The following is a 25,336-nucleotide window of genomic DNA, read 5'->3' as shown; positions in this document are numbered from 1 at the left end:
TCACACCTTCTGTAATGATTTGCCCCTTGAAAACTTACAGGGTCGCTGCTGTTTAACCCTGCTGTGTTGCTGAATCCACGGTCTGTTACGCTTGGTACGGTCAGCCCTGCTGCAACAAGGTGCGTGCGGTTTGTAAGTTATTTCTTCGTCAAAATGCAACATCTTGTCCAGCTGTCTTTAAGTCTTCAGAACTAATGTTGCCACTTTACGTTATTGCTTGCTTAAGCACATCTTTTTCAAGGTTTCAGATGTTCATATAGTCTTGGTTTGCAGTTCTCATCTTTATGAAATGTTTTAGCTGGAGTTAATGGTTGCACAAAAAGTGGATTGTGAAGAGACAAAGCCTTTGAGTATGAAGGTTAAGAGGAGTGCTAGGAAGAGATTCCTTAAGTTGTCTGTGTTTATGGGTAACCAAAATAACTTTAACAGAACTGTTGGTGTGTATGTTAAGCATCTTGTATGTAGCCATATAAAGCATTTGATACAAGAAATTGGAGTCCAAAAGAAGGACTTGAAGATCCGGATTGATTGTTGCACCCAAACTTGCACAGTAAGTAGTGGTTGTGTGAACTCTGGAAGGTTGTCATAAACCTTATAAAGCAAAATTCTAATGTGACTACACTTGCTTGAAGGAGCAAAAAGCAACAGTTTTATAGCATCAATGCTGCATCTGATCTTAGAAGCACGTAATAGTTCACAAGCTTCAGGAGAAAAAATTGAAATAGCTATATTCTACAAATGATGCTCTTTTCTGCTAAAAAGCCCAATGTATCAATTTCTGTTATTTAGGGTTTTGTGCTGGTCTGTTGTAGTACATCTTTATCATAATCTGAGACTATGGCTTTGTTCTTTCATGAATGGTGGTGCATGACTGAAAAAGCCATCACAAGCTTCTAAATTACAGGTAGTCTCCTGAATGGAGATCTTATCAACATAGTTAAGCCAAAATGAAAAAAAAAAAATCGCTTGATTAATGTGATTATGCAAAGAAAAATTTTAATTTGGTGCCACTAATACTTGACGCGGATGTTTATCTATACACACAACACCTTCACGGGCTTCTGTGGTTATCTTTTTACTTATGTTGGCTTGGCAGATTTGGCACAGCTAAGAGTGGATTTTATGAGTGCATCAGTGATTGATGTCCACATGTATTCGTTTAGATAATGAAGTTGCACAAGTATCACAATTTTGTATGAGAAGGCAGAAGGCAGGCTGGTTGGCTGGAGGTTTAACAAAAAAAAAAAGTCTCTCCTAGTGTACTGAATCTAGAAATACTGTTCCATATGCTCTATGGATTCCAAGGTACTGTTTTATAACCACTTTTAAAGGGGCGTTCTCAAGCTTACTTATAAATCAATCTTCTGAAGACTTAAATTTGCTGCAGCATTTTCTGTTGATAAATATGCCTAAGTGCCTATGCATCATCATACTGCAATCAATTGCAATCAGTTTGGCAATTGCTTAGATAATCCTGGTTGGAAGGAGTATGTCAATGGAAAGAGGTTCCTGTTTTAATCCTAATAATGCAAGCTGGAATGTGTGTTGTCTGCTGGATTGTTATTTGAAGTGGATGCCAGAAATTCTTATGATAAAATCAGTGATAATCATTATGCCAATTTAAGGAGACACTAGCTCCACCCCAGAAGTTCATAGGAAACAAAATCTGGAAAATTTGATTCAAGATGAGACTATATGTTGGCCCTGGAATACCTGTCACTTATTCCAAAGTGAATACCTAAATTCTAGAAACCTGTCTGCCTGTGTGACCTTTGTTTTATTTCTTATGAAATTGATCTTAGAATTGTGAGATGCTCTTGGCAGGGAATTGATAAGAAAAATATTTATACAGTTGCAGCTGTATGGTTCTTCCTCATGTATATACTTGATTCCAGATGTCTAGATTCAAGCAGGAATTAAATGGGGTTGATTTTCTTTTTAAAGGGATAGTAGTCAGTCGTCTCCCTGATATGTGCAGTAGAGCAACTGCTGTGTAGTTTGCTGAAGGTCCTGAAGTGGCAATACAGCTAAGTGTTTTAACAGAGGTGGTTTCTCATTTAAAATAGAGGTAATTATGGCACAGTGTAATATGTGAACCATAGCATTACAAGCAGGTAAGCAGTCCAGGAGGTTATAAAAATTCAGCCAAGGTTTTTTGATAAACTTTGCTCAAACTGAAATTGGATCTCAAGAGCTAACTTTTGCACTTAGATCTTGCTCAGTGCAATTTAAGCTGAACCCTAAAAATACAATGAAAGCAAAACAGTTTTGTAACAACTCTTTGAAGAAGTCAATTTTTTTTTGCTGCAAGTTTGTACAAAACCCAAGTAGCCGCTCATAATATAGCTGCGCTTTCTAAAAATTTATGTTTATGAATCTTTTCTATCTCCTAACATATTTCATCTCTATTTAAAATAGCATTTGTGAATTAGCAATACTTTTAGTTCCTGAAAAATAGGGATCTCAGTCTTGCTTTGCTTTGTAGGAAAGGGTGTGTACGTATTATAAGGAATGTAACCGGAATCTGTAAATCTTGTCATCTGGCTTATTCAGTCTGGATTATGTGATTTGCTTTGTCATCGTGTAAAAAGTACAGTATGTAAGTGTGCTTCACTGTTTGAACTAGGATTTAATACACGCAAACTCAGATTTTGACTCAGTGACTTGGCTCTGTGTTTTGCTGTGTGTCGCTTGCACAGTTCTCTTTGCTATTTGATAAAATGACATTCTGCCCCTCAAATTCTTAGCTGTTATTTTAATCTGATGTTAAAAACTGAGGTAATGAGTGTTATCTAATGTATTAAGAGCTTGAGCTGGAAAAAATATTAACTGTTTGAGATCTCATCTGCCAGCTTTTTTTCTTTCCCATCTCACTTTCAAATGCAAATATCTAGAAATGCCAACTGATTGCTGGCACTTGGTAATTGAACTAAATATGAGAGCAAGCTCGTCCAACTGTCTCACTCCAGTAAACATTTTTAAGGGTTTATAGCACTAAACCAAATCTCACTGAATGAAGCTTTTATGTAGTTTTTCAGTAGACATTTTACTAAAAAAAGATAGAAATACTGTTGCTTGTTTGCTCAATGCTCTCCATTTGTATGAAATTCAAGAAAAATGTAGAGATCAGTGCTCCATCTTGGAGAGAAATAGTAACTAAATATAAAGGTCTAATAATCAAATGTGGTTTTACTGTGTTTTTAAGTAGTCATTCAAGTACTCTGGGCCAATCTTTTTGTTAACTGTGTACTTGAGAAGATAAGACTTTTTGACCAGTAAAGCAGTAATTTTACTTAGAAGGGAAATTGGTAAAATATTACTGGCTCATTTAGGAGCCCTGCAGTTTATAATTGACCTAAACAGCTTGTTCTGTAAGGATGTGGTGCCTGTACTAGGAAACAGGGAAAATGTGCCTGATCAAAATACTTGTTGACCCTGTTCCTTATGTCATGAGCATCTTCTCGCGGTTTCGGGGATGTAGTCCTAAAAAAGGAAACACAGAAAAAGCCACAAAAGCAGAAAACATCCCATCTTTCCTAAACGGGTGAATACAGTTTCCTTAGTGAACAGACCTGGACTATATGCTGATAAATTCCAAATCTCTATATTGGAAGAAATAGCAAATAAATATTTTGTTCTGCTAAACCAATTTCAGGAAACATGTAACTTCAAAACAGAATGGATGGAACAAATGGAAGCTTTCACACAAGACTACCACATACAGAGCTTAACAAATACATTGTTCCTAGTTCCCTGCAGCTGCAGAAGTGGACATGTTCACCAGGATTTCTGAAGTGGACAAGACTTGGTTAGAAAAGCCTCGGTGTTCTTAGACAATAATTTTTTTGGAAGCCAAAATAAGTAACTAGCAAAACTGTATTTATTATCCTAATCTCCAAATTTGCACGCTTGTACTGCTTTCCTGACAGGATGTTTTGGAGGACAGTGTGTCCCTCCCTTGAGGTCAAGGCAGGACAGGGAATAGATCTTCATCCTTAAGAACTGGAGCCATTTTAAACAATGATGCACCTTTGATACGTGATTGTCTGCAGAGAAGAGGGGTATCGGCTACAACACTTCCTCATATTGTTGTATGCTCAGAAACACGTCACTACAAAAGCATCAAGTCCTTACAAAGTCCATGTTGTAAACTGGAGTGTGTGTGCAAAGCTGTAATTTATGAAAGCTCAATTTCTTGAAGACCTTTGTACTAACCAGTTTAAAACTCTACCCTTGCTTTGTAGATATAGTTTAGCAGGTTGTTTTACTCCGTGTGACACAGCTGTTTTAAACGTAGCAAGATAAATGTTGAGGGGTGTTTTTTGGTTTTTTCCAGTTTTCCTTTTTTTCTCTTTTTTTTCACCCCAAATCGTGACTCTTAATTTACATCCCTCACATCTATATAGACTGACTTGTAAACAACTTTATAGTGAAATTAGAGGGCTGGATTGGTGAGGATTTTTTTGGTTTGTTTTTAAAGCTGTGTTTTCTGCTCGAAGTCTCCTTGTGAACTTTCTTCTGTGGAGCACCACCCTTCTGTCCTTATGGGGCTGTGAGTTGGTGTTAGGTGAGCGCTGCTTCTGGATTACTTGGATTACTGCTGCTCATTACTTACGTTTCCCAATTCGAAGGAGTGTCACTAGTTTAATTTCAGTGGCATGGATGTAACATTTCAAGAACTACTTGACAGAAAGAATGCAGGAGGTACCATGCCAGCTAATGAAGATTGGGCTTCTTTGCTCACTGGTCTGCACACTAAATTCTGAACCAGCAGTTTAATGTTTTTTTCCAGGTGTAGCACTCTGCTTATGGGGTGCTGGTCTAGAAAATCTGTCTTGAAAGTGTTCTCCGAAAAAGCTGGATCCCATTTTACTGATGACATATAGCATGCTTTCAGCTCCTCGTGCAAAGGAGCTGTCTTTGTAAATTAAAATGAAATTATGAAGGGGGTTGTGTGTGTCATGCTGTGGTGGTGTTGGTTTTTTCCCCTAAGATCTGAATGTAAATCTGATCTCTGATTACAACTAAAAGTGCTGCCAGAAGATCTAATGCAATGGTTTGATAAGTGGTTGCTTCTTTTGGGAGGAGGGTTGGGAATGAATATCAATTTTCATAAGAGGTTTGATTTTTCATGCTTTTTTTTTTTTTAAAAAAAAAAAAGGCTAGGCTATTCACGCAGTAGACTCTACTGACCAGAATGTCCTTTGAAACAAAATCATTGTTGATATAAAGCTGTTGACTTGCTTCAAGGTAGAAGTTTTAAGTACTGATACTTGCTAGGAATTTAGGATTTAATTAAGAAGTGGCTGATTTGCAGAAAGCCTCATGCCAACTGAAGATAAATATGTAGAATTCTAATAGAAAAAATGATACAGTAATTAATAGCACCTAAAAATTTCATCAGGAATTATCATTATTTTGTAATTCTAAGTAAACTAGACGTAATTTTGGTGCACTCGTGGCAGCTGTAAAGCGAATCTTTTCCCTTTAAGGGGAAAAAAAAGATGGAAAAAGGATAGGAGAGGAAACCATGGGAGGCAGGGTGGGTAGGCTATTTGGATTAGATTTAATATTCACAACATAGTGGTGTGTTGGCTACTGTGATGAAAATTTCCTGTTAGTACCTTCAGGGAGATGGGGAAGAGGGGATTATAGCTGTGACTTTCCTACTGAGAGTCTTTAATTTTGGTTTGTACAGAAATGAAGAGGACAATTGTCCACTTCCGAGCCTTCCTGAATATAAATGTGATGTTGCCTTTCAGTTGCTGGATTGATACCGTGGGTTGTTTTTTTTTTTTTTTTTTTAGCTGAGAAGTGCTTTCTTTTTCTGCTGTTTTTAATGGAACGGAAAATGGAGATGAAAAGGCATGAATTCTCCTTGAGGCCGGAGTTTGCAGAGAGGAGCTTTCGTCTGTCTCTCTTCTTTGCGTGCGTTGGGGGCAGTCCACCTGGGAGGCTGTGACGGAAGGGCACAGCGGAGCAGCGTGGAGCTCTCTGAAGCCCTTTGTCCTCACTGTGCAAAGTACATACAGTACTAGTCCAAGCTCTTCTTTAACCCATAATCCCAAGCATAGTAGTGATTTGGATTGATTTAATTCAGGAACGTGTTTTTGTGTGAGGGTGAAGGGAGTGAGAGAAGAGTGTGTAAGAGCCCAGCGCTATTCTGCAGCGAAACTTTACAAGTTAAGCGAGCTGGAAGTCTGGCCCTAACTTAGTTTTTGCTATTAATATTAGGACTTGATTTTGTACTTTGGTTACCTTAAGTCTGGTGGAAAGTTTGTTTTCCCTCACATTTGCTTATAGGATATTTCGCTATGAGTGAATGTGTTCAAAACATAACACTTTGGTATATGTTTAAATACTAATTGATGTTGGGGGTGGGTATTTCCTGATACTTAATGATGGTTTAGAGTTAGTCATCATTGGCCAGGAAATACCAACTCCAGATTAGATTGAGTTCAGTTATCTAAAAGATATTTCAGTGTCCATCTGAACGTGGTATGTTGTCAGAGACATTGTGTTCATAATAGCATCTTGTTTTGGTGTTTAATTATAGAATAACTAGTGGTATGTGGGTTCTGTGTGCTATAAATATGTCGTCTTGGAGTCACTGCCTCTGCTGCCCCAGCTTTTGGGAAGGGGTCGGACTGTTTTACCTAAAACTCAACTTAAATTCTGTAACTGTAAGAATAGCTTTTGGAATCTCAAATTAAATAATACTTGCTACTTCCCCCCCCCCCCCCCCCCGCCCCTTGGCAATGAGAATTGCAGTCTATGTAAATTTTACAGTATACTTTAGTCTGGGATTAAAACTGCATCTCTTCAGGTTGATCAGGTTCCTGTCCACTTTGCGAATGGGAGTGATGATTTTATGAATCCTCAGGAAGCATTTTGCTCCCCAATGATGTTTACATCAACCTATGTTCTTTAGTTTACAGGTTGACTTGGTGCATGTATGTACTTTTTCCATGCATTTGACAGAAAGTTAAAGCACTGGTATCAGAGAAAAGTGGTGTTTTACTCTCTCCCCTTCCCCCTGCTCCATAACCTTTATACAAATTGAAGGAGGGGCTTGTTTTGCTTATTATACTCTTTCCTACCATAGCAAAAAGCGTTTTAGACTTGTGTTGGATTTTCACAGTAGCTCGTCAAACTTTTTTTTCAAGGGGAATTACCAGCCTTTTGATAGGGTTAAGCAGATGCCATGATAAACTTTAGATCACATTTAAGAGATACTGAGAGATAAAATACCAGTAAGGCTGAGTAATGTTTCCTTTTTAATCCCATTCATCCTGCTTAGCTCGGTTTAGATAAAGATGTGCCTCCTCCTTGCAGGAAAGGGTGCAGATGTGATAAAGCCTTTTGTACCAGCCAGTAAACTGAACTGGTCAAATAAACTAGATGTGGAGTATACAGTAGATGGTGCATAACGATCTTAACAGCTTTGGATATGTAAAAACAAAACAACCCCCAAATTGCTGATGAGCTCCTACATAATAAATGGTATCTTGATACTGTATAGCTTGTGCATTTTTTCTGTGTTGCTTTTGAGAAATCTCTCAAGGGCCTGAAATTCCAGATGTAATTTGTCATCTCATGTAACACTATTTGAAAGCAATTTTTTTTGTGCGTGGGTATAAACTCATGATGATGTTCCTCTTCTGTGGCTAGGTAGTCAGAATTTAGAACCTGTAAAATCCTTTTCCTAGTTTAAAAAAAAAAAAGCATATGTTGGCAAAAATTCATTGTTCAGTGTTAAATTTGGACTCTGAATTTTTATCTTAAAATAAGATTGAGGTATTGAATTTAAAGCTTTTTACAAAAAATTAGATTTGATGCAGTTACAAGGCAAAATCACTTCTCCAGTTATAGCTATACTGTTCTGCTGATTGGGGGCTGCTTAACGCCTTAATGTGAGAAGAGAAATAGTAATCCAGAGAAGTGCTCTTATCAAATAACTACATGTGCAATTGAAAACGGATGGGACAGTTTACAGAAAGTATCTAGAAAAAGAGGTATGTACATTGGAGTGGACTTTTTTGTCATGCAACAGCGTGTGTCAGTAAGGCTGGTGCAACTTGACGGATGGCAGCAGTATGTCACTTCCTACAGTAACAGAGCTGCTCTCTGGGAATCCTCACTTTTATGCTCTCTTTGGTGAAGCAGGCTGTTTGCAGCTGGGTGTCCTCTAATTTTCAGATGGATAATTAGTCCCTACTCTTCCAGGACACGTGCATCTTATTACTTGATCTCTCCAAACCCAGTAACAGCTCATACAGGGTTCATACAGTCATACAGGGTTCTACTCCTGTGCTTTTAATCCAGTGTACAAGCCTTGGCTTGTGCCTGGCATGGTGGAATAGGTAAGTTTATTTAAGAAAACTGGACAAAAATGCAGAGGCTGGCGTATACCAATATCAAACAACCCTGGTAGTTACAACCAAAAATGGTTTTTTGTTTTCTGACATTAAAAAAAAAAAAATATTTGTAAGTATTTGCAGACCCCTTTTCCAGAGATACTTAGTCCAGATGTTTGCTCCAGTCTTTACTGTCTAGATAAACCATGTTGACTGAATATTTTGAGGGGTTTGAGGGGGCACAAAGACCACCAGTGACTGTTGTAATTCAAGGCTGATATGAGAAATTCTGAGAATGTTTTCATGGCTGTCTCAATATCTCTTCTGCCTTTTGGCTTCTTTCCTTCTCAGGACAGGTGAAATTTTCCAGCTGTAATCTTGTAAAAATGTATATTGGGACTTAACTGTGTAATTGTAGACCTTTATGCTTCCGTTAAGTATTACGCTCCCTTGAAATAGGCTGAAACTTCCTGCTGTCTAGGCTTGTAACTGTCTTATTAGTACACCTAGAGATCCTTTTTTCTGCACAGTTATTTTTATAGGTGCATGCTGAAGAGTAAAGTAGCTCTATCAGTCATACGACAAGCATGGGCACCACAGGTGAAAGCAGGATTCACGTATAACACTCAATTCATTTTATAGAACTAAACATGCTACACAGTTTACATACCCAAGAGTCTATTTGAAATGTTTTGCTCTGGACGTTACCCTGCTCCTTGCCAGTTGTTTTTGCAAGTTTTCTTAGGTTATCAGTGAGCACAGCTTGAGCTGGCTAAGCCTTGCGCACGCCTTGAAGATGCAGAGGTAAATGAGACATCTCCTGTAGAGATGGAGCAAGGAACCTGCGGTGGCCTGTCCCACTGAGGCAATTGCTCAGGCTTTGCAGAAAAGCTGTGGTGTCATTGAAGTCTCACTTGTGTTGTAGTATCCAAGAACAGGACTGTTATTGCCTGCTAAAAACCGCTGGTTTCCATTCTCCGTTACGGAAGGATGGAGTTTATGAGCACGTTAACTGCAGAACACAAAAAAGGAGTTCAGTAGATTTTATTTTTAACTTTACATAGACAGTGTCAGTCCTGCTTCTGATGGAATGTAATAAATGGCAGTCACGGTAAGCTGTGCTAGTTTAGCTACTGCCTCTAATAGAGATGTCCTAATGTATTATGATTGTAATAGTCTCTTACAAAATGTTTGCTTGGGAGTCAGGTGTTACCAAAACCTGCGCAAAACCAGACAGCTGAACGTGGCTCCGGTTTGTGTGCACCGCGGTGTCTTACAGATCCAAGTTTGGTACTGCGGACGTAGCCTTTATTTTGACCCAAGGCCATGCCCAGTTTGTTTAGGTTTCCCAGAAGCGTATCGGTGTACCTGACCCCGAAGGAAGGCTGTCCATGCCCTTCCCGTGGCGTGTCACGTCTGTGTACCTAACGCGAGGGGATGTGGGCGGCGAAGAGGATTTGCAGGGAGTGTCTCGGGGCAGTCTGTCCGACGAAGCCTGTGTCACAGCCGCATTCTCGCCGTACGCTCTCTGTCTTGCAGAGGTTTACCTTTTCATGCTCTGAATTTTGGAGAATTGTATCATCTGGATTTATTTGTGTGTAGCGTAACTGGCCAAGTCTGTGTGGGTAGTAATCGGTGGACGACTTAAAACAACAGGCGTTTTTTTCAAATGGTAAGTTAAGTGCTATGGAAACCAACAACTTCATGCTATAGGTAAAAGTGAGTGTTTCATAGGAGGCTTTTCTTTTCAAATCCTGGGTGGACTGCATTCAAATTATTAAATGAGGTATTTGTTAGCACTTCTGATTGAATTAGGTACGACAATGTACCCTCGGTTAGTTCTGCTTACTTTGACCAGTTAAGTAATGTGTTTATTCCCTGAACTAAGCTTGTGAACTTCCCCTTCATTTCCTAAAAACTGAATACCACATCTTTTTACCTTAAGATTTTTGTGAGTTTTAAAATTTGAGAGATTCTGTGAAAGATTGTAAATGAATTGCGAGGCATCCTCAGGAAGTTTATTCCTTTTTTAAATGTACATCCTAATGTAGCTGAGAACATCATGTAGAAGTGCTTTTCCATTTCTCTGAACTCATCTCTACCAAAACCTTTAAATTTAGTGAGATCTTTAAATAACGTTTATAATTGTACTCATAGTGGGAATCTTTAACCACTTACAATGGATTCAGGAAATTGGTTACTAGTTACTGATATGTTGAAACAGTTTGAACCTTGAAATGTATTAAATAAACACTGGGGATTTTTACATTGTATTTAGTAGATAAATTTCAATGTTTCTCTAGTTTGAAGACTTAAGCCTTACTTGGATTTGCTTTTAAACATCATACTCAATAAACGGATCCATAGTGCTATTAATATTCAGATTTCTACTCAAAATCTATTTCTTCTGTGATGCCTGTCGATAGTAGCCACCTTAAAAGCTAGATAAGGTGCCTCTTAGCAATAACTGTGCTAATGATGAAGTAATTTCTTTTTACTCACGTTTTAATCCTTATTTTCTTAATTTTTATCTCCCCAGACCTAGGACATAATGAATAGTCAGTAATACTGAAACGCATTGCCTGATCCCATAATCTGTGGGTAACTATACCTTCAAAAAGCACACCGTTTCTTTTCTTCCCCATTCCCAAAATAATTGTGTGAAGGAGAGTTAGAGTCGGAGGACTCGGGTCTGATTTTGCACTGGGGTGAGCATGGATTAACTTCACATAATGTGCATCAACCTGGGATGCTTAGGTTTTACAGAGGTGTTCAGTCATCTCTCTTGCGGGTGTATTGCAATTCCCTTACTCCCTTCTGGAGTCTCCCTCCAGACAGAAGGGGAGCTCTGCCGAGAGCTTCACGTGTTGTAGCTATTTTAATTTTACCAACATAACCGTTTTTGTGTAACGTAATATTATTACCCAGCAGGAAATATAGCCTCTTACTGTGAACCTCAAGACTATGCAATATTTTAGGAATGCTATCTAACCTTCTATCCAGCATCAGGGAAATCAGTATGTCAAATACCCTGTCCCGCACAATCCTCTACTCCTTTAGGAAAAAAATGTACAAGCTTGCTTTAGATGTTCTGACTCTTGTAAAATTTAAGATTATTTTTTAAAAATCTATTCAGATTTTAATTGTTTCATAAGTCCAGGGTGGCTTCCAGAAGAGGGCCTTAACAATAATAAAATTTGCAAAAATCCTGCTTAGTAGAAGTCACTTAACTACAGAGAATATTTTGAAAAGTAAAAATATTCTTAGTAGAACAACATGCCCCCCAAAAAACAATTAAAGAAAAAAAAAAACTGGAGTAAAAACAATTAAACTGCAAAAACTGGAGCAGATCATATGTGTGTTCATCTATGAATAGGACCTTAAGTATGGGCAGATTCTAGGTATGTTCTGTGAAGTTAACTTACCTGGTCATTCAGATCCTTTTGGATCTTTTGCCTTATTAGATGATAAAGGAAGGATGGAATTGGCTTATCTGCACTGGTGTCCAAGTTTTAACTCATGCTATTTGAAATACTGAAACTTTTAAAGATTAATCTCAATTATTCTGGAAATTACCACTAGATCAGGGATTATAGAAGTTCATTTTAATAAAACATGTATTCAGTCTGAGTGCGTTGTCAAATTAGTAACCTATATTATGATTTTTCACTGCAGAAGCAGGACAGGAATGAGGCGGAGCAACTGCAAGTCTTCAGCCCCTCTCTGAGACAGAAAACATGGAAATGCCTCTTGCGGCAGAGTTGGGTTTGCAGTACAAAACTCGCACCTCCAGGGAGGCTGCTGGTGCTCCTTAGCCCAGCCCAGCAGTATGTCACACACACTTATGTTTTGTCTTCATCCTTATGTCTTGTGTTACAGGGCAGTCTGCTACCAGTTAATGTATTTTTTCACACAAATTTTACTTGTTTTATCTAGAAAAGATAAATTCAGTAACAGGGTTGCATGCATCAGTATGTAATATACGGGGGAATTTGTCTGTAGCCCAAACTCCTGATTTCTTCCACTTCCTGAATCTCGTCTTCTTATTTTATATTGCTGAAACTTTCTTCAGTGTGTAATTAATATTTGGGTCTCCTACATACAGCTCCAATCTCCTCCTATATCTACAGAAGTAGATATTTATAGCAAACCCACCTAAATGTATTATTCCAGCGCTGAGAAACTGATTCAGTGCACATTGTGATTCCTCCTGCGCCTACGTCAGTGACCAACTGTTGAGTTTTGGCATGCGTTGCATTCCTGGGTGTGGTTGTAGGACAATCCAAGATAGCCTCGGTTGTCTTGGCTTTGTTACAGCAGCCTGTCGCAGTTTAGAGGTTCATGTTAGAGGCTATGAAAAGCATTTCATTCCAGACTCTGAAGTTATTTTGTCACCTTCCTCTTTAGTTCTTTTTTTGCAAGGTTTGAGGGAGAGAGAAGTTACATGAGTAATAAGAAAGGCCTGGTGTTGTTCGCAAACCCAATACATTTTTAAAATATTGTGAGTCATGGGAATAAAAATTTCCGTAGTTGTGGTTGCTTTTCAGCTTTGGGGTTTAGAATGCTAGGTACGCTGAATTTCATCCTTTCTGCTATTGCTTCAGGGTTAAGGAGGTTTCATCTTGTAACACCAGTAACTCTGCTTCCAGCCAGCATGACTGTAATGTTTAGTCTTCAGAAGCTTCTAAAATGCAAGTTGACTGACCAAGACAGGACTCAGCCATGAGTTAAGGTTGAACACAGAAGAACTAAGTATGGGAAAGAAAATGAGGACTGAGCATGGAAAAAGAAAACCCACAGTAGCTGTCAGACATGATGCATGGACTGCAGCTCCTTCTTGCAAAAAGGAACTCCCAACAGGCAACATGAATATGAGTGTACTGGAAACTGTTGTCACTTAATAGTGTTGGCATCACTCAAACTTACGACTCAAGACTTGGAAAGGCTAAGAAAGTTCTGTCGGTTTGTATAGTCAGACACTGTGTGCTTTATAGAAATATTTCTATATAATCCCTGTATAAACAGTGCTGGAGGTCAACTTCCAGTGGTCATATTTCACAATAGAGAGAGGTGGAAAAGGAGAATCTGATTTTTGCAAATGTGGCCTCTATAGAGTATTTTCTCATAGACAGTGAGGGAACAATAAGAATATAAAACTCATTAAAAACTCTGAACTTGTTCAAATACTTCAGCTCTCCTTAACAGGAGAGATTTGAGTGACTAAATTTGGCTGGCCTTGCGAATTCTTATGTTACTACTTTTGCAGCTTGATAAATTTCATTGAAGAAGCCTTATTTATGTAAAATACTGAGTGTAAATAACTGAAGAACATGTTATTGCATAGGTGATTGATCTTTTTGGGTAATAATTGTGAGTTTATCAACTTTGCCAAACTACGGGGATAAAATCAGTGTGGCACAACTCTTAAATATGCTTGGTGTGAGGAAGGGTGGTTTGTGGCTTCCAACAGTACTTTTTGAGGCATGTAATTCAAATGCCTGTAGACACTTGCATAATTTTACTGTCATGAGGCTAAATTGGCCAGAGAAACATGTAATAGCTACTTGGCTTTTTCTCCTCCTGATTTATATGAGTTCTGTGATGCTGCTCTTTCTGAGTAGGAATCCAACTTCTCAAGTCTTGATGCTGGGAAAACTGTGTGATGAAATGCTTGTATTTAGAAAGGAAGGCTTTATATAAATGCTTTCAGCATCTCTATTTACAGTGGTAAGCTAGGCTGCTACAAATGTCAAAAGAAACCTCTTATAGAGAGATGAGGAGTTCCGTAGTTCTTGTCTGAGAACCCTTTTCCAGAAAATACTACTACTGGAGGAGACCACTGCCTTTAATAGTGGTAGCTGTTTGTTTGGTGCGATGTGTGCAGCTCCAGAAAGCTGCAGGTAAGATGCTGCTGTGTAGATGATCTCAGGAGGTGAAGTTTGAGCTGGGAAGATACAGAACAAACCATAAGCAGAGTAGAAGAACGGCACTGTAATACAGATAAGTGGCACCTGATGGACAATCAGCCTTTGAAATGAAATCTGTCCTTTAAGAAGTAATGTGAGGTATTTGGACCCAGCAAGTGCTAGAAAATGCACTTAGGGAGACCCTACCCATTCTGATGTAGACAACCTTTGTTTGTTAGTGCTTTGTTGTTGTACGTTTGCAAGAGACTCGTTGCCATCAGTTAACCAGGGGTGAAGATTGCTAAAGCTGCTGGAACAACAGTGTAGTTTGAGTGGACTTTCTAAGTTCTGCCATGTGCAGTAATGTTTTCTGGCCAAGTGAACATTTGGCTGTGGTAATCTCAAAGGGACATAAGATGATGCGTGGTCCCCCGGGGGTTGTGGTCAAGATCCACTCTTGTGGAACTTGCCAGCAAGAAGGGATTATGCCAACTTCTCAGGAGATCTGATTTTCCTAGAGTGGAATAAGGTGGCTTTTTATCTCAATTCAGTAACTATGTCACAGACTCGCTGTTTGCATCCCCTGCTCGTAAGTTCCATTCCTGTGACTGTAGTAAATAAGGTGAAGTTTAATGTACATAGAGGAATTGTAGGATAATTGAGGAATGTATAATTGATTCCCTGTGAAGGAAGGTGGTAGTGTCTCGCACATAATTTTAATGACATTCAAAATGGTGGTATCCATATTATCAATGTCCTATACACTGCCTATTTTATAAGGGACAACTGCACATTCTGTAAGGAATAGACTTTTTTTTTTTAATGGATTCTGGACTTAGAAAGGGAAGGCAGAGGGCACTGTTAAGAATGGTGATCTATGAATGGAGTAGTTACACTACAGTCACCTGCCAGAATAATTGAGTTTATTCAAGGTGTTGCTCGAATCAGTGGACCCTGTCACTGGTGAAGATAACATAGTTTTGACTTTTATGGTTGTGTGACCCTGGCAGCATAATATCCAGTATCCTTTGCACCGTGTCCCTGTCATGCCTGCCGGGCTGCTAGGTGCCAGCTGTTACACTGCAGGCGTTTCCAGACTGCTTTCCTCTTCATCATGTCGTCTGCTCCCAAGCTCAGTTGCCATCCCAGGAAGCAGCTGTCCTCTGTGGAAGTAAGGTGATGTGATGCCGTCTTGGTAAGGAGAACAAGGCGCATGATTTAATCTACCAGCCTGGGCAGCAGCAGCAGGATTTCCTACTTGCCCAGGCTGTAGAGCTCATACTGCTTCTGTGTCAAACTCATTCATACCAGGAGTGAAATTTGTTGCTTGCCACTGTGGTCATCCACCGGCAGGCAATGCACAATATGGCAATGGTGGAATCTGAAAATGTTGTTCAGAGGAAACTCCTGCGAGTGATGACTTGGTTACTTTGATTTGCTGCTTGCTCCGTGCTGTGTCTGGTTTTGAGGAGTGACTGGTAGCAGCGTGCTGTGCTGCAGACGTGGAAAGGCTGCTGGTGGGTGCAGGATTTCAGAGTCGTTGGGTGGTATTTCTGTCTGTGCTGAGCTTGAAGCTTCATTGATTGCTCTGATAAACATGAGGGCCAGTGAGAATGAAGACAATTTTCCTGGTTGTTTCCTGTTTGACTTCTCTTGTTCCTTTGCCAAGCAGTTTAAAGTTGGGAAGATGACAGCTCGTATATGACTCAAGGCTACTGCAGCCACGTGGTTTTCCAGCGTGTGTTATTTCTGGGCAATGCACTTTTTGGCACTCTCTCTTTCTGCCACCAAACTCTGCAGTAGGTCGTTGTAGCTGCTTTACTGTAGTGAACAACAGCTGATTTAGAAAGGTGAGAGACATCAGTGGATTTCACAGTTCCAGCCTGGCGGAGGTCCTTCAGTCGGACTGGTGTGCTCGTGAGGACTGGTGGCATCAGCGGAGCTGCTGAATTGCCGCTGTTCTCGGCAGCCCTGCCTGTACTCTGGTACTGACTCATGGGCAGCCTGATCTCCCTCTGGGAGAACAAGACCTGCTGCGTGGCTGTGGGATACGTTTATCTGAAAGAGATGGAAGCGTGATCCCATGTATGATAAACAGGATCCTATTTTGCTTAAGATCGTGGCAGGAGTGAGGGAGGTAATTTCTATACCAGTAACATAACTAATGTGAGGACAGTTGTAGGGATCTGTATTCTCTGTACTTACTTCTGTAGTTCAGCGTGATGTTAATATTGGACTTTCTTCCTGGATTTGAAAAACAGTAACAAGAAAGCCAAGAGCTCAATTTGTTCAAATAATGAACATCTTTGTCTTTTTGTCCATGTCTCAGCTGGCAGCTTATTTTAAGTAAAGCTAATAGGTGCTCAACTGCAGTAAAATAGGCAATATTTCTGTAGCTCTTACCTGGCTTTCACTGACAAAATCTGCTTTACTGATATTTCTGACTGGCTTGAGATATTTCTGACTTAATTCAGCAGATATTGCTTGTAATTATCCTTTCATTTGAAGCTTTTGCTGAAATAGAAGGCACTTTTTCATGCTCTTCTGCTGTTTTTTCTTAAATTGACTGTTTATTTGCAAATCAGGGCTAAAATGAATACAGTGGTTTAGAAACCGTTAGGTGGGAGAACTGTCCATGAGTAATGGCAAAACAGGAGTTTTGCAAATGTGAATATTTATGGAATTTCGGTGTTTGTGGAAGAAGGTGATAGTCTTGGCTCCCTCTATAGATAAACTGGGACCCTGAAAGGCAGCACTAGCATTTTGAGATCTTAACTTTGTCTTTTGAATGTATTATTGATCAACCATTAAATTGCTGTTGGTTTAATTTCGTCTCACTAATAAATGTTCTGTGTCTTGCTGGACTAAGAGCATGGGAACACTTTTGATCTTAATTTCTAGATTCTACAGACCATTTCAGAGGAGGTTGTTTATTATTACGTGAAGGTTATTTTAAACTATTGGTATTAGGATGCACATTGTGGCCTTTTCTTAAAATCCATTTTGAGATGTCCGTACAATTTGTAAGGAAAACATACATGCAAAGGCTTGTTCTGGCTTTTAATGCATGTTTGTTTGTAGTACTTGTCCGTATTGTACCAGAAAGTCCATGCTGATCTTGAGAGAGATAATAAAACCTGTATGCTAACAGTTGGAATTAATGTGGGGAAGAGAAAGCTAACAGAAAAAAGTTGAATTGAGATCCCAATACTTTATGACCAGGAAGGTGGTACAGTAAGGCTGAATCCATTATATTCCAAGCCAAAGGCTTGGCTTGTGCACTAAATTACTATAGATTTAATTTTGACTGGAAGCTGAAATGCTGATGTGAGCGCTTGCAGTGCGGTTAGTAGGTAAAGTAGTTTTACTAGTTTGGAACAGTCTGTCTCAGGTAATGAAATGAGATAATTTTTTTTTTCCCCCCTCTATACTAGAGGTTGTTATATTGGACTAACTGGTTTAAATGTTGTCTACAGGCTGGAATTAAGATCTCATTGTAGTGCTGGAAAGACCAAGTATTTTGACTAGATTGTTAGAGAATTGAACATACTGCTTCCATTTCTTGATTAATGTTTTCTTTAAAAAAATCTTCGTTGTCATGGAGCAATTTTGTATTTATTAATTTGATATTAGGCGAAAAAGGTGGAAACGATCTGTTTGGATGTCTACTGAGTTATTTGTTTAGAGAAATATATTTTCATTGTTAGGTACACTTAAAGTTAGGTTTGTATAACTGAACTGTTTTTTCTCTCCACTGAGTCTAATGGGAGTATAAATAACCAGTTTGGGTGTGGACTCCTGGATTTGTAGACATCTCAACCTGTATGTGATAGTTCTCACTAAGCGTGTAATTGTGGATTCATAGTATCTTATTGCTGGTCAGCAATAATGTGTTACTAATTTTAGTGATCATAATGAAACCTGGTGACTTCTGTGAAAGGAAATGTCTGAGAGATAACTATCAGTATTTCAAAAAATAGCGCCTGTGAGATTTCGTAGCAATAGCAGTTAAATTCCTATCTACTGCCTCCATACAGACAAACATTACTATCCTTATAAGCAAAAGGCTTTAAATGTCAAGTGATAGGAAGAGGCAGTAGGGAGGGAAGTATGCATCTGTTTATAAGAGCCGATCTGAAAAACTTGACTTGGCGTTCTTAAAAAAAAAAAAAAAAACCAAAACAAAAAAACACAAAAACAAAACCCAAACCTTAAATGCAGTCTGATTGATTTGTCTTTTTATCCCTTAATTTTTTTGGACCAGGAAAATCCCCCCCACCAAAATCCTGCCCAATTCCATTGAGATTGATTCCTCTCCCCCCCGCCTCCCCCGCCCCGTTACCCCCAACTGAAAATATGCAGACATTGAAATTAGTAAGATAAAAGGTTTTGGCATAGGTCTGAGAAGCTTCAGGTCTGTTTCCAGGAGCAAAGGAAAAACCTGCCTTGACTGGAGTTGTGGCAAGTTGGTATAATGGTGTAACAATTTCAGATAGTGCGGTTGTTTTTTAAAAAAAGCACTTGAAATAATCTAAAAATCCATTGGCTTTTGAGGTACAGAGAGGAAAGGACGCAAGTTCTCAGATGAAACCTTTTCTAGCCCGTATTGGACTTGACTTTCTCATCTGTTTTTTTTTTCAGCCCATAGGTTCATATTTTTTTGTATATCCATGGAGTCAAGGTTATAGCTTCAAGAGAGAGGGATTTTTAAGAAAACTACTGTTGCAGAACCTGAGGAAAAAAAGTAAGTCAGTCATCAAGTCAACATATTCTTGCTACTGTCATATGAATATCATGTTCTGGTAACTGATTCTATGACACTTGGGGTTGGGGAATTTTTTGCCACACATTACATAGGTCAGGATTTTATGAAGTTAAATGCTTTTAAAAGATATCATCTCTTTAGTTATGTTGCTATATCTGATTTTCAAAATCACTGAGTAAGCGTGCCACTGAAGTTGTGCTTGGATCTTCTTAAGGCTGTCCGCAGTAAGCAGACATGGGAAATGTTAGGCTTGAAATGAGGTTTTACGTGCTGTAATCATAAGGAATACTAGTTGTGTATATACAAAATTGTACCAGAAAGCTGGAATTGTGTTAGAATACCCTGTTTAGACACCTCTCATAGGGACTATGGTGACAGATTCCTTAAACATCTTGTGAGTTCTTCTGTGAATGATGAAACACGTGGCTTGTATTGGACTCTAGAGAGGATGCAGAATATTTTTCAAGGTATTTAAGTGGTGGGAGAATTCAGAAAACATTGCATCCTGTGTACTTAAAAGAATTTATAGTTTTGTATCTGACTTCGTTAAGCTAGCTTCTGATTTGATTACATTTATGTAAAGCAAAGAGATTTGGGAAATAATCCTGTTAGTTCCCGGTAATGTTTTGCAAAGAGCTATTATGAGAAAAGAGTTATGGAACAACTCAAAACTTGCACTGTACAGGTATACAAATGTTAACATTAATTCCTAATATAACAAATAAGAATATTTCTGTGAAGAAAAATTTATATTCCTACAAGTCAACCACAGTAGCTATACTGGACACCAGAGTGAGTTCTCTAAGAAGATTCTGCCCATCTTTTATGTGAAAGTGAACTTTTTTGTGTTGCTAGGCTTATTGAGGGATGGTCAAATGATTTTCCAACATTTTGACAGACAGAAAAAGTTACTGTATCTTTTCTCTAGGCTCATTTTTATTATCAAAACCTGCCATTTTCACAAAAGCTTGACACAAAGCCTTCACAATTTCACTTTGTGAGTTATAAATTAATATTAAAAATGCCTTTTGTAACACTCACCCTCCTCTTTGCATTGGCTGCAGTCAAAAGTGTGGCAGATTTAGGGTGAACAAGCTGAAGAAAATGCACAGATAAAAGGACTTTAATTATATTTATCTAACTGTTGGAGGATGGGAGCGAGTACAGTGTCTTGAACTGCCACATAACAGCTGCCAAGCAGTCGCTGACTGAAGTGCTTGGGTCTACTGCGGTAATGGTATAGCAAGGAGTCATCTGTCATCTTGTGAATGTACGAGCTAATTTTTTCCTTGCACATACTTCATGGCAGTTTAAGCTAACTTTCATTTTCTAATTGACTAGGGCACACATGGCTTGTTGCCACAGTAATTCAAATTTTGTGAGCCATCCGGAATATACAAATTCATGTGCTGGTTTTCATTTAAATGTCTTGAGCTATAAGAAACTTCTGCTTCTGTGGGCTCGGGAAAGGGAGATCCTTACCACGCGTGGTGAGCCAGCTGTTGCTGGTCCTGGTGTAGCTGGGTGCTGACAACTCTGCTGTGACAGCCGTAACACGGGGGTTTGGCCAGCTGACTTGGTGGTGAAGGGAGACCAGCTTGCGAGTTATGCTGGTTCGCAACAAGGGCTCCGTTGACAGTCATTCTCTCTGATACAGTCTGTTGGATCCTGGGGAAGAATATAAGGTTGAGGCAGACATGAAATAGGCCTTCGCAGCTCGTCAGATTGGACTGGGTGATTTCCTGAACGGGAGGTTGCACCTCCACTGTAGTTTCTAATACCCTTTGGAAATTTTGATCAAATAATTAAACTTTTTTTTTTAATCCTTTTTATATTTTTTGTTTGCAAAATATCCTGGGGCAAGGAATTGTGCAAGTTGATTGCGTATCATATGAGAAATACTCTTTTATTTTGAAACCTGGTCTGCTAAAGAATTCCATCATTTCTCCCCGATTTCTACAATGTAAGAATTGGAAAATCGTCATTTCCTGTTCATTTTCTGACACTTGTGATACTATAATTTTTGTAGCTCTCCGCACCAGCAAGTTGCTTTTCTGAGGTAAAGACCTTTGACGTATCTCGTCTGTCCTTGAACAGAAGCTGTGAGGTAGTCCTAATTATCCTCGTTACCCTTCTGCGCCTTTTCATTTCAGAAAGGGTATGTTAACTACAAAACTAGGTGGTACTGAAGCTGAGCACAGTCTGGTCTTATGTTGTGGTATCTTACTGGTTTTGCTCTGCTGCTTTCATAGTAATTCTTACTACTGTTTGCTTATTCGACAGTTAAATGTTTAGAGGACTAAACATCTGACTTACGATCTTTCCTAAACAATAGTAATAGCTAAATTTGTCTTCATCATTATTTATAGTTAGGGTCATTCTCTTATCTTTCTTCCATGTGCTTTTCTCTGCTGTTTTTATCACAGAATCATTTCTTCTTGTGTATCTCTAAAATTGGTTTAATGTAATCTACTCCAGAACATTTTGCATCAGCTGTAAACAGTCACTTAACTGTATGCTTTTGAGAGCATATATGAATAATATAAAAATCAGTTTCCAGCGGAGAACCCTGTAACTCCCCATTCTGCATCTGAGCATGCTATTATTCTTGTGGATTTACCTAGTGTGATTTACCTCGTTTCTCTATACCTGAATCCTTCTTGCTGACAGACTTGGCAGCACTGCTATTCCTTCCCACTGAAGACTTTTCATAAAGCTGATACAAATGCATAGTTTGTTGTTCCAAATCCTCCCGGAACGTGGGCCACGCGGACTGGTGGACTGGACTTTTGAGGCTGCTGTGTGCTGGTGCAGAGCACTGTTGCTGGATCAGTTGTTCAAAATGCTGTGGCTTTCACTTTTGTGCTGAGCATGACCGTCGTGTATGAAACACTGTGTAAAGCTTCAACAGGAATATATTTTTTTTAATCCTGCTGGAATGGATCCCCCAAGTAACCTGGTTTAGAGTGCTTGTTGGTTCCTGAAACGCGTGCTCTGGATCTGTAGCTTGTTTGTCTGCTGTTTCTGCTCTCGCTTAAGATCTAGAACCAAAAATACAGTGTGTATTCATACATTTCTGAACTCACAGTAAGTAGGTAATGATCAGGTCAATAGCACAAAGATATGATTGATTGATTTATATTTGACCTTTTCTACTTCTAAGCAGCAGATGTTTGCCGTACTGGATACAATTCCTTGTCTGTTCAAACACTGATTATTTGGTTATAAAACACTCACAGGTCCTACTGAAGTAACTCCGGTGTAACAACCTTAGATTTGTGACTGATTTACCAATAAAATATGCTTATTTTACTTGTAAAAGTTAGTTTCTTTTAATTTTGAAAATGCATTTGTTTTTGTGAGATTTGACATATTTAACTTCATAAATATTTGACATATTTAACTTCAAGCTTTGGTTCTTGGATTTGTGTGATTAAAGGAAATCTTTTTGCACTGTTTCAGCCCTTTCTGTACTTTCCTTAATATCTAATTTCTTTTCTAAATTCAACATGTATTTGTAAAGATACCTTTTAAAACAGAGATGTTCACGTTCGAAAACTGTTTAGTTGTCCGAGATTTAGCTGCCCTAAATGTAAATGATTCACTTGGAAATGGCGTGACTTGGTTAGTTAAAATTCTTCACATGCGTGCAGATGAGCTGCAAAGCAGAATTGTTTGAACTGCTTTCCACAAGGCACAGCCAGTGTTTCTTTAGAAAACTTTTGCTTATTTTCAGTTGTTATAGGTAGTATAATTCAACTCGCTTAGTATCACATAGAGCGTTTAGGAGACCTGCTTTTCACTAGTGGCTGACAGTCATTGCAGGGTGTTTTTTTAGAGTGAGCCTATAAAACAAGGGAATTACTGCCTTGTATCTCTGCACTTAAACATTTTAGCATATTGTATAGGACCGTTGTCAGAGTTTGTAGTCGCTGTGGAGTCTGATGAATTGGGACGTTTGCTGTAGAATAGTTATTGATGGAGAAAACAAGGCTTGCTTTCTTTTATTTGCTGAAACTTCACAGGTTTGGGGGGGCAAGTGATTTCTCTTATGACAGCTAGAAAGAGCATTGCATATCTTTAGGAATAACTTCTGCCTTGCAATGATCAAACTTGTATTTTTCTGACAGTTTAAGAGTCTGAGTGTGGTTGCTGTGCTGCTGGTACTTCTGTTACACACTCTTGTGGAATACTGAATACTGTATTTAATTGCTGCAGTCTGGGGATATTCATGCTTGAAGAGTCTGGTGTATTTTACAAAATTCTAAGTTTTAGGACAGGGCTTTTGGTAGCTGAATGTGTTAGCCACACAATTGTTAACGGTGTATTGGAGGTACAGTTCATGATTTCATTTCCTGATATTTCATAAGCTGTCTGCAATTTTTGTTTAACTCTGGTTTTTGCCAGTAAGATGTTGCTGTCATAACATCTTTTCTGCTTCTTCCACCCTCATCTGTGGTGCGAATAGAATTGCCAAGTGCTCTGGAAACAGCTGTGGAGTGCTCACATGATCAGCTACCTTAGCTCAGGTATGAGACAGCAAGAAATCTGATGGATTTGAGAGGGTGGCTAGTACTTCACGTCTTACGATGACAGTGCATTACAATTTCTAAGAATGTCAGAGAAATTTATATCATTGTTACACCTCTGACCTCTTTGGTCTTATACAAAGGGTTTAAGGTTGCCGTTTCTGCTGTATTTTCGAAGTATGATCTAATTATTACTTTCACTGCTGGAAGGTGAGTTTTCTACAGCTGATATGCTTGTTTCAGTAGTCTTTTTATTTCGTATCCAACACCTTATTTTTCTGCAACAAGGAAAATCCCCTTAATTTGAACTCTAAATAATAATAACAACAAAATGTATTTACTGGCTCAACAAATGAACTCAAGCTTCATCTTTATGTGTATTTTGATGTCTTAGAATACTTACTTGTAGTATTGTATTATTAGATCTTAATTGGGTAATGAAAGGGTAAATGGGTTGGAAAGCCATGTGGTGAATAATGTGGTTAGTCATACGTATTGCGTAAGCAGGACTGTTAACGTTTTAGTGAGAATGCTCATATGGTTACATGCCTTCGTTTGCTTCAGTGTGACAGTGTTGGATTTAATTAGATTTTATGGGATCTAAACTTACAAAAAGGCTCAAAGTTCTGTATTCAAAATCTGACACGTGGGGTGACCTTTTCTTCCTTAGAAGATAAGGGTACTCTGTGTTCTTGTGCTGGTGAATAATTGCAGAGAAGCTGTTGCAGGGCAATTGCAGCAAGTTTTGGCTAACCTTTACAGTAGGTTTGGAGAGATAGGGCTTTACATGTTTTTGTACTGTGTAAGTGGGAGGGGAGGGGAGACCATTTGTTTAGCAGCAATGCTTAATAAGGATTTTTCGGAGAAGTAAAACTCCATTCTGGCAGCTTCATAATAGACAGGGACAGACTATTTACCTTGGCGGCAATCAACTTGCTTTCCTAGCTTGCCTCTTTCTCATAAATGAAACATTCTTACCTTGTCCTCTTAAATTTAGAGATTCAAACTGTGCATTAGAAAGCAAAATAGATCTAAATGTTTTGAACCACTTCTTCATATTTGTGCTTGTACTGCAGGTAAGCCTGCCAAAACCAAATCTCGTCCCAAGAAAATGGCTTGAATCAAGCATATTTCCTCGCTGATGTCCTAGCGTCCCGGTTATAGCTAAGATTTACAATAATGTTGAAGTGTCAGCAGTGAACTGAGTTTTATAGGAAAAAGCGATGTGGAATACTCTTCTGAAATATGGAAGCGCAGGCTGTTTGCATTTCCTGGTGCGGACCCTTGTGGATTTTGTAATAAAAGTCAAGTTTTGATAATGCTAAAAAGATAGCTGTTAGACGTGAGTCTTTGGACAGGTGTGACCAGCTTGTACTTGCACAAGAACTCAAAGCCATGGAGTTTTCTGAGGTTACAGATCTTCACGTTTTCTGAGGTTACAGATCTTCACAGCCGTGCTGAGGAATGTTTCTGGAGTGTTTTCCTAGTAAGTAGGTTAAGCAAACACTTTTTTTCAAGGAGATTAAGATAATTTGCATGTCCTCTTAGATCTGAAGTATCAGGTAACTGGCAGGAAAAACGCATCCTTATTCAGAAAGCTTTGATGTCAAGAAATACCTGGTATTTCTTAGGCAAAAAACATATTCAAGATGGATGAACCTGTTGCTCTGGGTTTGAGGCTCTGTTTGGCTTGGTCCTTTTTTTATTAGCAATATTAGGTGCATTTCACTGGGAAAGAGCACATAGGAGCTGATAGTTGTGCAGCTGCTCCTACCTCCC

General features: G+C 38.8%; 1 protein-coding gene across 5 annotated transcripts in view; it reads left to right on the top strand.

Moving 5' to 3' along the window:
* The window catches only part of NUMB (NUMB endocytic adaptor protein), a 96,895-nt gene that overhangs the window by 29,317 nt on the left and 42,242 nt on the right, over positions 1–25,336 (top strand). For 2 of the 5 annotated variants that reach the window (XM_075152004.1, XM_075152001.1), the window contains exon 2: positions 18,905–19,007. The exons of 2 other annotated variants lie outside the window; for them this stretch is intronic. The gene's annotated coding sequence lies outside the window, so the exon portion shown is untranslated. Of the gene's footprint in view, positions 1–16,165; positions 19,008–25,336 lie in introns of those variants that run through there. One more of the 5 variants, XM_075152006.1, reaches the window with a different exon arrangement.

The sequence above is a fragment of the Calonectris borealis genome, chromosome 5 (assembly GCF_964195595.1).
Source record: "Calonectris borealis chromosome 5, bCalBor7.hap1.2, whole genome shotgun sequence".
NCBI classification, from domain to species: Eukaryota; Metazoa; Chordata; class Aves; order Procellariiformes; family Procellariidae; genus Calonectris; species Calonectris borealis.
Note: the sequence above shows the minus strand (reverse complement) of the source record. Positions and strands in the feature narration are given on the sequence as shown.